Genomic DNA, 14,948 nt, shown 5'->3' on the forward strand with positions numbered 1-14,948 from the left:
GTAAACCATTTTTAAGCTAACTCAGGATGAATCTTGAAGGATCTTGAAGATAAGATCAAATCTTTTGCATTCCCTAGGTAATAAGCATGCAACCAATAAGAAAAATGGAGAAAGCATACAACCAATAGGAAAAGTGAAAGAATTGAGTGGGAAAAGAAGAATTAATATTGATCATAGATTCATACCTAACCCTAAGTCTTTGAAACTTTTAAGAGGAAAAAACCCCATTATTCAAATATGTGTGAGAGTTTATGGGAGAATTCTAGCAAAGTGAAGAGGGGTATAAAGACTTAGAAAAAGCAAAACAACATTGTAGAAATCAGTTGATTAGAATAGAGTATCAAAACTTTGAGGAGAGACATATCAGATCAAAGAAGGATTAGAACAAACAAGAGTAGAATAAGGATCTAGAATCAGCAATTGAAGATTGCAAGTCATCGAGCCAAGAATTTCTAATACTCTATAGCTTTTTTATTAGGAATGAAAATCCTATGATGATAGGTTGGTCTAATAGTCATGTTGTAAGCTTTTCAACAAGGTGCAAAATCCTTTAACAAGGTGACATTCTAAGAGAGTGTTTATAAATCCTCTAACCAAGTCACTTTTAATAGGGTTTGAATTCTTTAATAGGACAAGTCTTTCACAAGGAAAACTATTAGAAGTGGTCGAAATTTGTAACCTTTAGTAGTTAAGTATTGTTGTAGTGATAATTTATGGGTGTCATCCCCACCCCACTTTTACCTTCTCATTTTTGGAGGGTTTCTGGGTTACCAAAATATTTTGTTATCTATCTACATGCATGTCTTTATATTTCATGTTGAATAGATATGTTAGATTCATGTGAATTATCTCAACTAAAAGTTTTAAAAGGTTAAAGTATTCTAATATTTGGTATTAGAGGCAAGTTCTCACAAGGAGGAACCTTACAGCTTGGAAAAAAGATCTAGAAATGGAAGTCTACAAACTTGGGAAGGTCATAGAAAATTAGGTGATTGATATACAACTTGCTTTACATACTTTGGAACAAGCCAGGGAAGAACTAAGAAAATTTTTTAAGAGAAGAAGAGAGATTGTCATAGGTGAGAATGATACATAATACAAGGAGATTGACACATCAAAATATTTTGCAAATGTATATTCCAAAGAATTTGATGCAGCAATAGTAGACCTAATGGGGAAGAATAGATCTCAAGTAGAAGAAATTAGAAACACTCAAAATTGAACAAGAATCACAAGCCATGATGCTTTGTGAGGTGACTAAACAAAAGAAAAGATCCATTGAAGATAAGGTTATACTAGAGAATGACAAGAGAAACATTGCCAATAGACTAGAAGAAAAGTCAATTGAGCTTGCAAGAATTTCAAATATGCAGCTAGACACCCTAAGCCAGATGATGAATTCACATCATGAACTAAATGTTAAGGATATTGAGATCTCCATACTAAAATGAAAAATGAACAACTACAAAATGACGTAAAAATAGAGAAGGAGATTGTAGAGAGCTTCAAAAAACCTAATTTGGCTATCAAGTACTTTGAGCAACTACTAAAATCACCAAGATACAATAATGATACTTTAGGATTAGGATACACCAACATTGAAAAATGAGAGTCATACAAGACTATAGAAGAAAGAAGCAACAAAGGTAAGAAAAGTAAACCTACCTATCATTTTTGTGGTAAAAAGGGACATACCTCTAATGCTTGTAGGAGCAAGAATGCCCATCATCATGAAAAACCTTAGAATGTGAGACACTATCATAAGTGCAACAAGTAAGGACATCAAACAAATAATTGTAGGACTAGGACTATTAGAACACCAAGATTTGAAGGTCACTACTAAAATTGCAAGAAGTATGGACATAGAGCTTTTGAGTGTAGATCAAAGCATATGTGGACACTGTTACATATTGTGCCCCCAACCAAATATTTCAATTTTAAATACTTGCCCACCCAACGGTCACTTCTTGATTTAATTTTATTTTTTAAACATCCCAGGAATATTGAAAAAATTAAATGATTGAACCTTATGATATCTCTTCCCTACACATTTTAATGTTTCTGCAGGCCTACAAGTCCCCATCATTAGATCAAAAGATATCTATGTTTAGCACTATCTTGCTATGGGAAGTTGCAAATTGTTTTGTCACAGTGATATAGCCGCTTTTGGCTGCGTGGCTGGTGAGTCCTCCCTTTTCCTTGATTTTTCTCCAGCGCCAAATTTTGGTAGATCCCCAGAGGGCACTATAATGCTATCAAAAAATTTGTGTTCCTTGTTGTTAGAGATATAGTGCCTAGATGGAAAGTTATATTGTGACAACATCAGAAGGAAGGTGGGTCCCAAGTATGCCCCATCAGATATCAATGATGAAATTTGGCATACATTGGTAGTTGGTCAATTTTTTCATTGGCTAAGGTATGAATGTGTAGAATGTGGGTCCTGCTTAACTTGGCGGGCCACAAACAAGGATTTTTCAGACAGGTTGGCATGTGGCTAGTTCTTATTGGTTGGTATAGTGATAGGTCAGATCCATCTTGCTCACTTCCAGATCTAAGAAAATCAATAGTGGGTGCTATCTCGCTATGGAAAGCTGTGAGGATATTACTCATAGTGACATAGTACCATTGTGCCACGTGGATCAGTGGGGCCAGGTCATGCCAAGATGAAGATGCTAGTTGTGTTGAGTGGTTCATGGGCCCAAGTTTTCAAATGTTTTTAAAGGAAATAGGGCAGTAATATGGCGAGTCTTCATGATCGTTAGATTAGTCTGGATCCATGGTGGGCACTATCTCACTATGGGAAATTGCTTGGAGAATACGCATAGCAAGAAAGCACCTTGGTGATGCATGGCAGGGTGGGGCCAATTATTATGCAACCATCAGTTGGTGCTAGTTAGGATCATGAGGTCTGGCTAAGGTATAAATAGTAGTTAAGGCATTAACGATTAGTAGCTGATAGTTAGTACAACATTGTGGTCAAGATTTTTTAAAGAAAATGTCATGGTTAGTAATGAAAGAGGTGGTCAACTCGGGAAGACATTGTGACATGGTAGAAAGGAAAGAAATTATTGGCCCACATTGCTTGTCCTGCTTGCAATTTTAGTTTGATTCATTAACTTGCTGATGCATGAGCCAAAATGGTGGAAAACTAGGATTATCTTGCAAATTTGATCTCTGTAATCAATCTGAACCAACCCAGAATGAATGCAAGATAAGGAAGAACACTCCACCTTTGATCCAATCCATCTACCTAGTCAGAGTGGCTTAATGGCACCATTTCTGTCTTCTCAAGGCATTATTTGACAGAGAGGATTAGATTTCATTGTGTCTGGATCTGTACCCAAATCAGACTTTCTCCTTGATTATTCTCTATGGGACTTCAATGCAATGGTTGTGGAGTAATTATAGGGAGAGGACATCTTAGTTATTCCTAAACTATAAAGGAAAATTTTGTAAAATTTTATGGGCGGTCGACCTTTCTCTATTTTCTCTATTATTGCTCTATAGATTCTCACTGTAAATTCCTCTATGCCTTTGAACTACATGATTTTCTACCTTTTCTCTTTCAGCCATTGGTATGAAAGTGCAAGAACTCCTTGCCTCTTACTGGTGTTTCATAGAGATCTATGATCTACATGACTATATCTCCTTGGCCTATGAATGATAATATAAGTGAATCTCCCTTTCCTTGTTTCATTCATCTTGGTGTTTTGATCTACATGTGATTATTAGATTAAAACAAGTCTAAATGTGTGTATCATTTTTTTCATTCTAGTTCAATAGTGGATATATGGGCAAATATTGTTTTGAACTCTTTTTTGGTGTAACACCTCTTTAGATTAGATTAGGTAGATTTCCTTTCATGCTCTCCTTCTCCCTTTTCCTTTCTAAGAGTCGTTAGGTGCATCTTGATTGATGTAACACCCCAACCTTGCTTTCAAACCCCAAGCTTTCTCAGGGCTTCCTTAGGTCATTCACCTAACCCACTAGGGCTTCTACACACCCTATGCTTCCTAGGATCTTTCTCAAGAGATCCTATTCCTTTAGTTGGAGGCACACCAACAAAGTAACATCATTGCTCACTAGCCTTCCCCAGTCCACCATCAACCCTCAAGTCCACCTAGACCTCCAAGGGTGCTAACTAGTCATCTATGGTTTCTTTGGACTCCTTTGAACATCCAAGATCCCAAACAATTCTGATTTAATGGGCACATTCAACCCACAAGGCTTCAAACACCAAAATGCTCCAAAAAGGCTACTAGGAATTAGCCCTCCTAAATAGCCAGCAACAAGATTTCTTGGAAAACTTCTTAACAACCCTAAAAAAAAATTATATTTATGGATACCCTTTTCGGAGTACCTCAAGATTCTATAATTTTCAAACTCTCAAACTATCCGTACAACCAAAGTACAAAATTTGGCTAAAATGAAGATTTCAAAGGCTTTATCGCTGTTGTGATAGAAAACCACCTTGGAAAACATTCCAAGACCTCTCCCTTGGACTGGATCAAGGTTAGACCTTCTCCTTAATCACTATGTAGCTGGATTGAGGCATTTGCACTCTCAATCCCCTCCATAGCTTGTTTTTCCGACTGTGATCCCTAGCCAAGTTGCATTTGCCTTGCCTAGGGCATCACTTTAAAAATGCTTGCTGATGCTTCCAAGGGCCCTCTTTCATGGTACATAATATACATGGACCTTAGTTCCAAATCCAAAAATACCAGAGGTTTCCAATGGTGGAAAGAGGCCCTAAGATCCCATTTTCTAAGTGCAACCTTGTTCAGATCAGCAACTTGGCAAGAACAAAAAGATTTTCTAAACTAATACAAAATGAATTGAAATGATCAAACCAACACTACAACAAGATGAAAAACAAAATTTTAGAACTTTTTGAACACAAAAATCAGGCCATTCAATCCTCCTCTATTAAAAATGCCTTCAAATGCATAAAACCGGCAACAAAACACTTGCACAATTCATACAAAATGCAAAACCAACTTGTCCAACCCATGAAAATGGTTGTCCTCATATTTTTAAAGGCTCCTCCATCAGTTCCATAACTTTTCTAAACAGTTAGGACATTGCAAACTCAAAAAAAATGCAAAAAGTTGCTTTTTGCAAGAAAATGTTGTCATGACAACATGACAACATTTTAGCAACTTTTGTTCTAAATGGAGTTAGACCTCCAAATTTGGAACAAAGACCAAGTAGAAATATAATATGAATAAAATGATTTCAAATAAACTATTCAAAGCCATTGGAACCTTTCTATACCATTTTAGCCTTTACTGGACCTAAGTCACCTAGTTGACAATAGTCGGCAACTTCTAGCAACTTGGTCACTTTGGGTCTTGCCAAGTCCCCTAAACACACCTAAGGACCACATAGTACCTATTATTAGACTAGTGATGTGGCTAGCATCACTACAAGACAAAAATAAGGAAATACCTAGGTTTCACCCTTAGCCTGCCTAGGTGCTCCTGCACCATACTCCCCCCTCCAACAAAGAACTCAAGGTGGATCAATTTGCAACAAATCAAGAGGTATGCCAACCTTCTTGAACTCTGTCTCAGCAACCCATGTAGCCTCTAAAACTGGTTTTTCCTTCCATTTTATGAGGTGTTCCATGTACACCTTGTGCCTTGTAATCTTCTTTACCCTTGAGTCTAATAGCTTTTCTACCTCCAACTTGCTGTTTGTAGGTGCTACAGTAGGTTCAAGATCTTCATGAACATTTGGACTGATCTAAGATGAGTCACCTTTGTATGGCACCAAGTCTTGCACATTAAAAATAGGGGATATGCCCAAATTGGAATGTAAATCTACCTTATAGGCATTTGCTCCATATTTAGCCAATATCTTGCAAGGACCTACCCTCTTCATCTGTAGCTTGGTAGGAATACCTTTTTGAAGCCTTGCTTTGTTCAAATGGACCATCACATAGTCCCCAACAGCAAACTGAACATCCTTCTTCTTTTCATCCACCTTGGCTTTGAGTTTTAGAGTGTTGTCTTGGATAGTCTTCTTGACTTGCTCCTAAATCTCTTTCATGGTTTGTACAAAGTCTTCAGCTTGACCATTAATCTAATCCATGTTTCCAAAACACCTTAGTTCACACACACCTCTTGGATGTATGCCATAAACAATTTCAAAAGGACTCTTTCCGATAGTCCTATTCTTGCTATCATTGTAGGCATATTCTGCTTGTGAGATGATAACATCCCAAGTCTTACCATACTCCTTAGTTAGGCACCTAAGAAGGTTACCTAAAGTCCTATTAACCACCTCAGTTTGACCATCAGTTTGAGGATGGTAAGCTAAACCAAAAGGCATTTTAGTGCCAAGCTTCTTCCATAAAGTCTTCCAAAAGTGACTCATGAATTTCACATCTCGATCCAACACAATGCTTAATGGAAGTCCATGAATCCTTACAACCTCTTTGAAAAAAAAATGAGCTATATGACTTTCATCATTAATTTTCTTACATGGAATGAAATGCCCCATTTTACTGAATCTATCAACAACAACATAGATGCTATCATATCCTTGCTTAGTTTTAGGCAAACCTATAACAAAATCCATACTTACACAATCCCATGGCCAGTTGGGAATTGGTAGAGGCTGATAAAGACCTACATTTCTCATTCCTCCTTTTGCTTTCATACACACCATGCATTGCTCCACATACTTGGTTACATCTTTGACCAATTTAGGCCAATAATAGAAACTTTGCACTAGTTCTATTATCTTGCTGATACCAAAATTCCCACTCAAGCTGCCATTATGCTTCTCTTGTATTAGGTTATCTCTCGTGGAACTTCTTAGAACACACAACTGATTACCCTTGAAAAGTAATCCATTTTGCAATGTGAATTCTGAAAATTTTCTATGGAAGTGATTCTCAAAATCAGTACATACCTTGTATGCATCAGCAAAGTCACTGTCTTCTTTATAGAGGTCCTTAAAACACTCTATTCCAATGCTTTGGAGCTGAATCTCTTGAATAGTTAAGACTCTTCTACTTAAGGCATCAGCAACCTTATTCAATTGCCCCTTTTTATTCTTTATGGTGAAGGTAAAAGCTTGTAAATACTCCATCCATTTCAAGTGCCTGTTACTTAGCTTCTCTTGTGTATTAATATAACTAAGGGCTTTGTTATCAGTAAAAACAACAAACTCTTTAGGCAGAAAATAGTGTCTCCACTTCCTAAGACATTGGACTAAGGCATACAATTCTAGATCATAGGATGAGTATTTCTTCTTGGCTTCATTTAGCTTCTCACTATAGAAGGCAACTAGTCTACCTTCTTGACTCAACACCCCACCCACTGCTAGGCCACTTGCATCACACTCTAAGGTGAACAACTTTTCAAAGCTAGGCGATTTTAGGATGGGTTGAGTAGCTACTTGTTTTTTCAACATATCAAATGACTTTTTAGCTTCTAAGCTCGACCTAAACTTGGACTTAACTCCCCCCTTTATGGTATCAAGTAAGGGTGCACAAATACCACTGAAATTTCTAATGAATTTCCTATAAAATTGGGACAATCCATGGAAGCTTCTTACCTCAGTGGTAGTGGTAGGTGTAGGCCAACTTAGGATAGCAGCAACTTTCTCCTTGTCCATCTTCAAGGTTCCTTTAGACACCACAAATCCTAGATACACCAACTCTTGTTTGAAGAAGTCACACTTCTCAAGGTTGATAACTAACTTCTCCTCATGAAGCCTCTCCAAAACTGCTTCTACATGCTTGACATGTTCCTCTTTGGTCTTGCTATAGATGAGGATATCATCCAAGTACACCACCACAAATCTGCCTATGAAGTCTTTTAGCACTTCATTCATGAGCCTCATGAATGTTCTAGGGGCATTGGAAAGACCAAATGGCATCACAAGCCATTCATAAAGACCATCAGTAGTCTTAAATGTTGTCTTCTATTCATCTCCCTCCTTTATTCTGATTTGGTGATACCCACTTTTTGAGTCCAACTTAGTGAAATACATAGCACCTCCTAGACAATCCATAAGATCTTCAATTCTTGGAATAAGAAACCTATACCTGATTGTAATGTGGTTAATGGCCCTTGAGTCAGTACACAGCCTCCATTTTCCTCCCTTCTTAGATTCCAAAACCACCGGGACTTCATAAGGACTTATGCTCTTTTGGATCAGACCTTGGTCCATCAACTCTTGGACTTGTCTTGCCATTTCAAGGTTCTGATCTGGAGTGAGCATATAGGCTGCCTTATTAGGCAAAGAGGCACCTAGTACAAAGTCAATTTGATGACTTATAACCCTCCTAGGAGGTAGGGTAGCTGGGGTACCATCACTCACTATATCCTTATACTTTTCAAGCAAAGTTTGGACTTCAACCGATAGGGGTTCCTTGACTAATTTTCCTTCATTAGTGGACTTCAGTATCACTACAAATCCTTGGCTCTCCTTATGCTTAAGGTCTTTTACAAACTCTTTCTCTCCACATAGCAGCACACTAGGTAATTGGGACTATGGTTCCTCCCCTTCCAACAAAGACTGAATTTTGAAAGTCTTGGCTCCTTTTTTGAATGTTATGGCATTAGCCCTTCCATCATACACCACCTCCCTATCAAATTTCCATGGCCTCCCTAGCAAAATATGACAAGCATCCATTGACAAAATATCACACAACAATCGGTCCTTATATCTTGCAATTGAGAAGTCCACCCATGCTTGCTAATTCACTAGGATGCTTTGCCCTTTGTTAAGCCATGTGACCTTGTAAGGGTTGTCATGAGGTATCTTCTTCAATTTGAGCTTTGTAATAGCCTCCTCTAATATTACATTATCAGTTGATCTGGAATCAACCACCACCTTGCATACTTTTCCTAGGATCTTAAACTTGATCCTAAACATGCCCTCCTCTGTCTAGGCTCATCAGGAGCTGGTTTCTTGATCATCACCCTCCTAAACATGAGGTTCTCACCTTTTTTAGACTCAATATGGTCTATATCAGCATCCTTGCAACTTGTATTATCTTCTTGTGCATATGCTAGCCTTTTATCTTGGATTGAGGAAGAGGGTTTGTCTGGGCACCTATAGGCAGGATGGCCTAGTTGACCACAATTGTAACACTTCATTGTTGCAAAGTAAGAGCTGCTCCTACCTCCTCTACCCCTGCTTGATCCTCCTTGATTTCCTCTCCCTCTATTATAACCACCTCTTGAAGAGTGGTCACTAGTTTGCTCCATGGATTTGCTTTCTCCTTGGTTCTTTTGGTCACTACCTTTGCCTTGGTAGCCTCCTCTTTGATTTTTCTGATTTCTGCCTTTGCCTCTATCTTTGAAGTTAGAATCTCCTTTCCACTTATTCTTTTCTTCTACCTTCAAAGCTAGTTGATGACATCTTTGGACAGTGGTAGGGGCCCATAAGCTAAGCTCCTCTTGAATGTTCCAGTTCAAGCCACCGAGATACCTTGCCACCTTGAGTGACTCCTCTTCTTGCTTCTTGGATCTCAAACACAACCTCTGAAATTCTTCATTATAGGAGGTCACATCAAGATCTTTTTGCTTCAGTCCTTGCCCTTTTTTATGGAGTTGGATCTCAAAGTCTTCAGGTAGGAAGTTCTCCTTGATTTTGCTTGCCATAGCACTCCAATTTGCAATTGGATTCTTGCCCATGCTGACTCTTTCATCTTGTAAATACTTCCACCATGTTAAGGCTGAGCCTCTAAGCCTTGACTTAGCCACCTTCACCTTCCATGCCTTTGAGATACCCTCACACTCAAAGTGGTTCTCCATACCCTTTAACCAATCCATAACTGCATCAATATCCGTCTTACCACTAAAAAGTGGAACTCCTTCCAAGACTTTACCTCCCAAGGCTTTGATTACCTTCAAGAAAGGTTCTTCTTGCAAGATAGGATTAGGTTCAGGTATGATGTCTTCCTCTACTACCTTCTTACCCTTCCCATCTTCTTCTTCTTCCCTTTTCCTGGCTTCCTCTGCAACTGCATTTAGTTTTTGCTTCACCTCTTCCAGTGCTTCTTCAAGAAGCCAGTTTCTTTCCTTTTGTTCATTAACTTCTTTGGCTAACTCACCGTCATAGATTCTCCTACTGATTCTTTAGTAGCTTCAAGCATCTACTACCTTTTCCCAAATCTTTAACTTCTCTGATACCACTCTGATGTAACACCCCAAACTTGCTTTCAAACCCCAAGCTTTCTCAGGGATTCCTTAGGTCATTCACCTAACCCACTAGGGCTTCTATACACCTTATGCTTCCTAGGATCTTTCTCAAGAGATCCTTTTCCTTTAGTTGGAGGCACACCAACAAAGTAACATCATTGCTCACTAGCCTTCCCTAGTCCACCATCAACCCTAAAGTCCACCTAGACCCCAAGGGTGCTAACTAGTCATCTATGGTTTCTTTGGAGTCCTTCTAACATCCAAGATCCCAAACAATTCTGATTTAATGGTCACATTCAACCCACAAGGCTTCAAACACCAAAATGCTCCAAAAAGGCTACTAGGAATTAGCCCTCCTAAATAGTCAGAAACAAGATTTATTGGAAAACTTCTTAACAACCCTGCAAAAAAATTATATTTATGGATACCCTTTTCGAAGTACCTCAAGATTCTATAATTTTCCAACCCTCAAACTGTCCGTACAACCAAAGTACAAAATTTGGCTAAAATGAGGATTTCAAAGGCTTTATCGCTATTGTGATAGAAAACCACCTTGTAAAATGTTCCAAGACCTCTCCCTTGGACTAGAGCAAGGTTAGACCTTCTCCTTAATCTTTGTGTAGCCATATTGAGGCATTTGCACTCTCAATCCCCTTCATAGCTTGTTTTTCTGACTGTGATCCCTAACCAAGTTGCATTTGGCTTACCTAGGGCATCACTTTAAAAATGTCTACTGATGATTCCAAAGGCCCTCCTTCCTGGTACATAATATACATGGACCTTAGTTACAAATCCCAAAATACCAGAGGTTTCCAATGGTGGGAAGAGGCCCTAAGATCCCATTTTCTAAGTGCAACCTTGTTCAAATCAGCAACTTGGCAAGAATGAAAAGATTTTCTAAACTAATACAAAATGAATTGAAATGATCAAACCAACACTACAAAAAGATGAAAAAAAATATTTTAGAACTTTTCCAACACAAAAATCAGGCCATTCAATCCTCCTCTATTTAAAAAGCCTTCAAATGCATAAAATCGGCAACAAAACACTTGCACAATTCATACAAAATGCAAAACCAACTTGTCCAACCCATGAAAATGGTTTTCCTCACCTTCTCAAAGGCTCCTCCATCAGTTCCATAACTTTTCTAAACATTTAGGACATTGCAAACTCAAAAAAAATGCAAAAAGTTGCTTTTTGCAAGAAAATGTTGTCATGACAACATGACAACATTTTAGCAACTTTTGTTCTAAATGGAGTTAGACCTCCAAATTTGGAACAAAGACCAAGTAAACATATAATATGAATAAAATGATTTCAAATAAACTATTCAAAGCCATTGGAACCTTTCTAGACCATTTTAGCTTTTACTAGACCTAAGTCACCTAGATGACAATAGTCGGCAACTTCTAGCAACTTGGTCACTTTGGGTCTTGCCATGTCTCCTAAACACACCTAAGGACCACATAGGACCTATCATTATACTAGTGATGTGGCTAGTATCACTACAAACCAAAAATAAAGAAATAACTAGGTTTCACCCTTAGCCTGCCTAGGTGCTCTTGCACCACTAATAGTAAGAGGAAGTCAGCCTTCTCGGAAGACTCAACCTCATAGTTGAAGTCCCACAACTTGGAGGTTGTTTCCATGTTTCACGAGGTCATCCTTAGGTAGCAATGTTGGACAAGGATACAAACCTTAGTGAAAATTTTTTTTGGCATGCCCGATGGGACTCTTTTCAAAAAAATTGAAGCCTACTTTTGTCAAAAGGGAAGATTTCAATATCAATATTGAGGAGATAGTGTTAGCTTTGGTGTTTAAGCCTTCAAAATGCTCATTCTTCAACGTACTTGGTGACTCTGAGCTTTAAATACATATCTTGTTCCAGACCAAAGTTACAGTGATTTATGCCCAGAGCTGAAACAAGGGCATCTTCTAGAGGTAAGTTTCAGTATCAAGAACTTTCATTTTCAAACCCTAGAAGAAGGAAGACTAGAATATCTTTATCACCGATTAGGAGTGCAATAGTAACAAATACACCTACAAGATCTATCTCTACTCCTCCTACTATTAGATCTCAGCCTAGGCGTCCATTAATACATATCAATAGATCACTTGTCTATATGGCATTGCCTAGAGCTCATACTTTTGCCACCTTTAATGGTGGGAACCCTATCTTATTAGCCCAAAGGCATGACATACCAATAGCTACACTTAAAAGTATACTAGAGTTTACTGGTGAAACTTTGATCTCTCCCTCAGAACACATTTAAGAGGTTGCAAATGTCTACAATATCCATGGTATTACAGAGGATGATGTTGCAGTTAGGCTCCTAGCCTCATCTTTGAAAGGAAAAGCACTACAATGGTATAGAGGTTTAGCTCATGGTTCTATAACAGATTGGGATAGATTAGGAGAAGGATTGTGCAAACATTTTTAGGATAAAAGTGACTATTTGTCACTTTTAGAGCAGTTGACTACTATAAAAAGAGCCCCCCATGAATGTATGGCTAATTTTAATTATAAATTTAAAAATACATGGGATAGAATACCTACTTTAGTGAAGCCTACCCCTGGTAATGCCTTCATGCATTACCTTAGAGCTTTTAATAGTGATATTGCCACTACAATCCAAACTATGGGAGGAGATACCTTACCTAATGCTTATGATATAGAAATAAAATTAGAGAATATTCTAATACAAGGAGGTAAGTTAGCTCCAAGGCCTCCTATGCCGTTCTTCCCTGATGTCTCAAACCACCAACCAAAAATGGCCCCTCTTCCCACAGCTTCCCTCACAATCCCTTTCCCTAGTCCCTCAAGCATCCACATCCTCAAATGGGATAGATGAAATCAAGAAGATGATGCAATCTCTAATGTGGAACATGGACAAAAGAGAGAAGAACCTTGATAAAATATTGCAAGATCAAGGGAAGAAGTTAGAAGATCAAGGAAAGAGGTTGGAGGATAATTTCTCTATGATGTAGAAAGTAAACAACAAGGTGGTGATTTTAGAAAGACAGAAAGCTCAAGGTAGTAAGCCTCATCAATTACAATATCAAGCTCACAATAGTGGTAGGCCTCCAAATCTTGATCATTGGAAAAACTCCCTTGATGAGAACAAGAAAAGTAGCCATGCTTCGACCTCAAATGTAAATCAAAGTAGGGCCATAGTCCCTCAAAACAATATGGCTCAAGATCAAATTTTTTGTCCCTCTTGTAACTACTCCTATGCCTATTGTATGTGTCAGAAGGTTTAATCTTTTATGGCTTTGATAGCCCAAGAACCTGTAGCAAAACAATCATACAAGGAGGACCAATTTAAAGATGCCTCAGATATGCAAGGATAGGGTGATTGCTCTTTTATGAATGATTAGATGGAGGAGCATTGTAATGTAAACCAAGATTCCATTGCTCATAACACTAGAACCAGAAGAAGAGATATGGAAGATGCTATCCCTCCTCCCAAGTAGGTGTCAACTTCAAATGCAATATCTCATGAGCAAGAAGCAAATAATCAATCAAGTGCCTTTTAGCAGCAAAGGCAAAATCATGGTAGAAAAGATACAAGTGATCCTCAAGTTACTCCATCTCAACCTTATACAATTGCAGCTCCCAAAGCTTCTACCAAAGTGCCCACTATGCCATTTAGTGTGGTAGAGAAAATGAAGAAGAAAAATGTGAATATCTCTATGTGGGATGCTATTGCTACTATACCCATGCAAAAGAGGTTGCTGCAACAAGAATTGGAAAATATTGATCCAAGGGATCAGCCATCTAGTATGAAAAGTGCCACAAGCCTAGTACAAACATAAAAGTAGGTAGAAACACATAAAAAGGTTAGACCTCCTCCATTTTATGTTTCTCTAATTATAGGGGGCAAACTAGTCCATAATTGCATGATTGATTCAGGGGCTAGTAGTTCAGTGATGCCTAGGTGTGTTGTTGATGCTTTGGGAATGAAATATGAGCCCATTGTTAGGGATGTATTATAGTTGGATGGTAGTACTATCAAGACTATAGGGATCCTTAGGAATCTGGAGATGGCCTTACATGCATGCCCTAGTTGTACTGTAACCCAAGATATCTCTTTTGCTGAGGTCAAGCTATATTTTGCCATCTGTCTATCAAGAGACTTTACTGCCCAAATAGGTGGTTTCATATCTTCTGATTGGTCATATATTTCTTTTAAGATGAGATATAGAACCAATTATTTAATAAGGGTAGAGCCTCAAGCCCTCCATCATACTGAATCTTACATCTCTAATTTCATCAACATGAATTGCCCTATCCTAGAGATGGATGAGAATGACATAGTGAACATGAGCCCACCACTTCCCTAGCAGAGATAACTAATTTTTTCTTGGATGAGTGGGATAATGCATATAAATTTGATCTTATTCCAAAAAACCTTGAGTTAGGTCTTAGTATATATTGTATATTGGAAAAAGATGCTCTAGTTCCCAATCTTGTGGAGACTAAAGAAGATATGAGTGGGATATGGAGTATGTACTTTGATGGATCACGGAATAAAAATGGATCAGGGGCTGGTGTGATGTTAATTTCTCCTGCACAAGTAAGGTACTATTTCTCCTTTAGGCTCTAGTTTAGTTGCACTAATAATGTGGCCAATATAATTTTTCCCATCAAACACTCATCATGGGTAGCAAACCTCATCCCTGTTAGGAAGAAGAACGAGGAAATTAGATTGTGTGTGGACTTTAGGGACCTTAACCAAGCTTCCCTTAAAGATCACCATCCGCTCCCTTAGATGGAGAAAATTT

Source organism: Cupressus sempervirens, chromosome 5, assembly GCF_028749045.1.
Source record: "Cupressus sempervirens isolate cs-2001-9-10 chromosome 5, ASM2874904v1, whole genome shotgun sequence".
Lineage (NCBI taxonomy): Eukaryota > Viridiplantae > Streptophyta > Pinopsida > Cupressales > Cupressaceae > Cupressus > Cupressus sempervirens.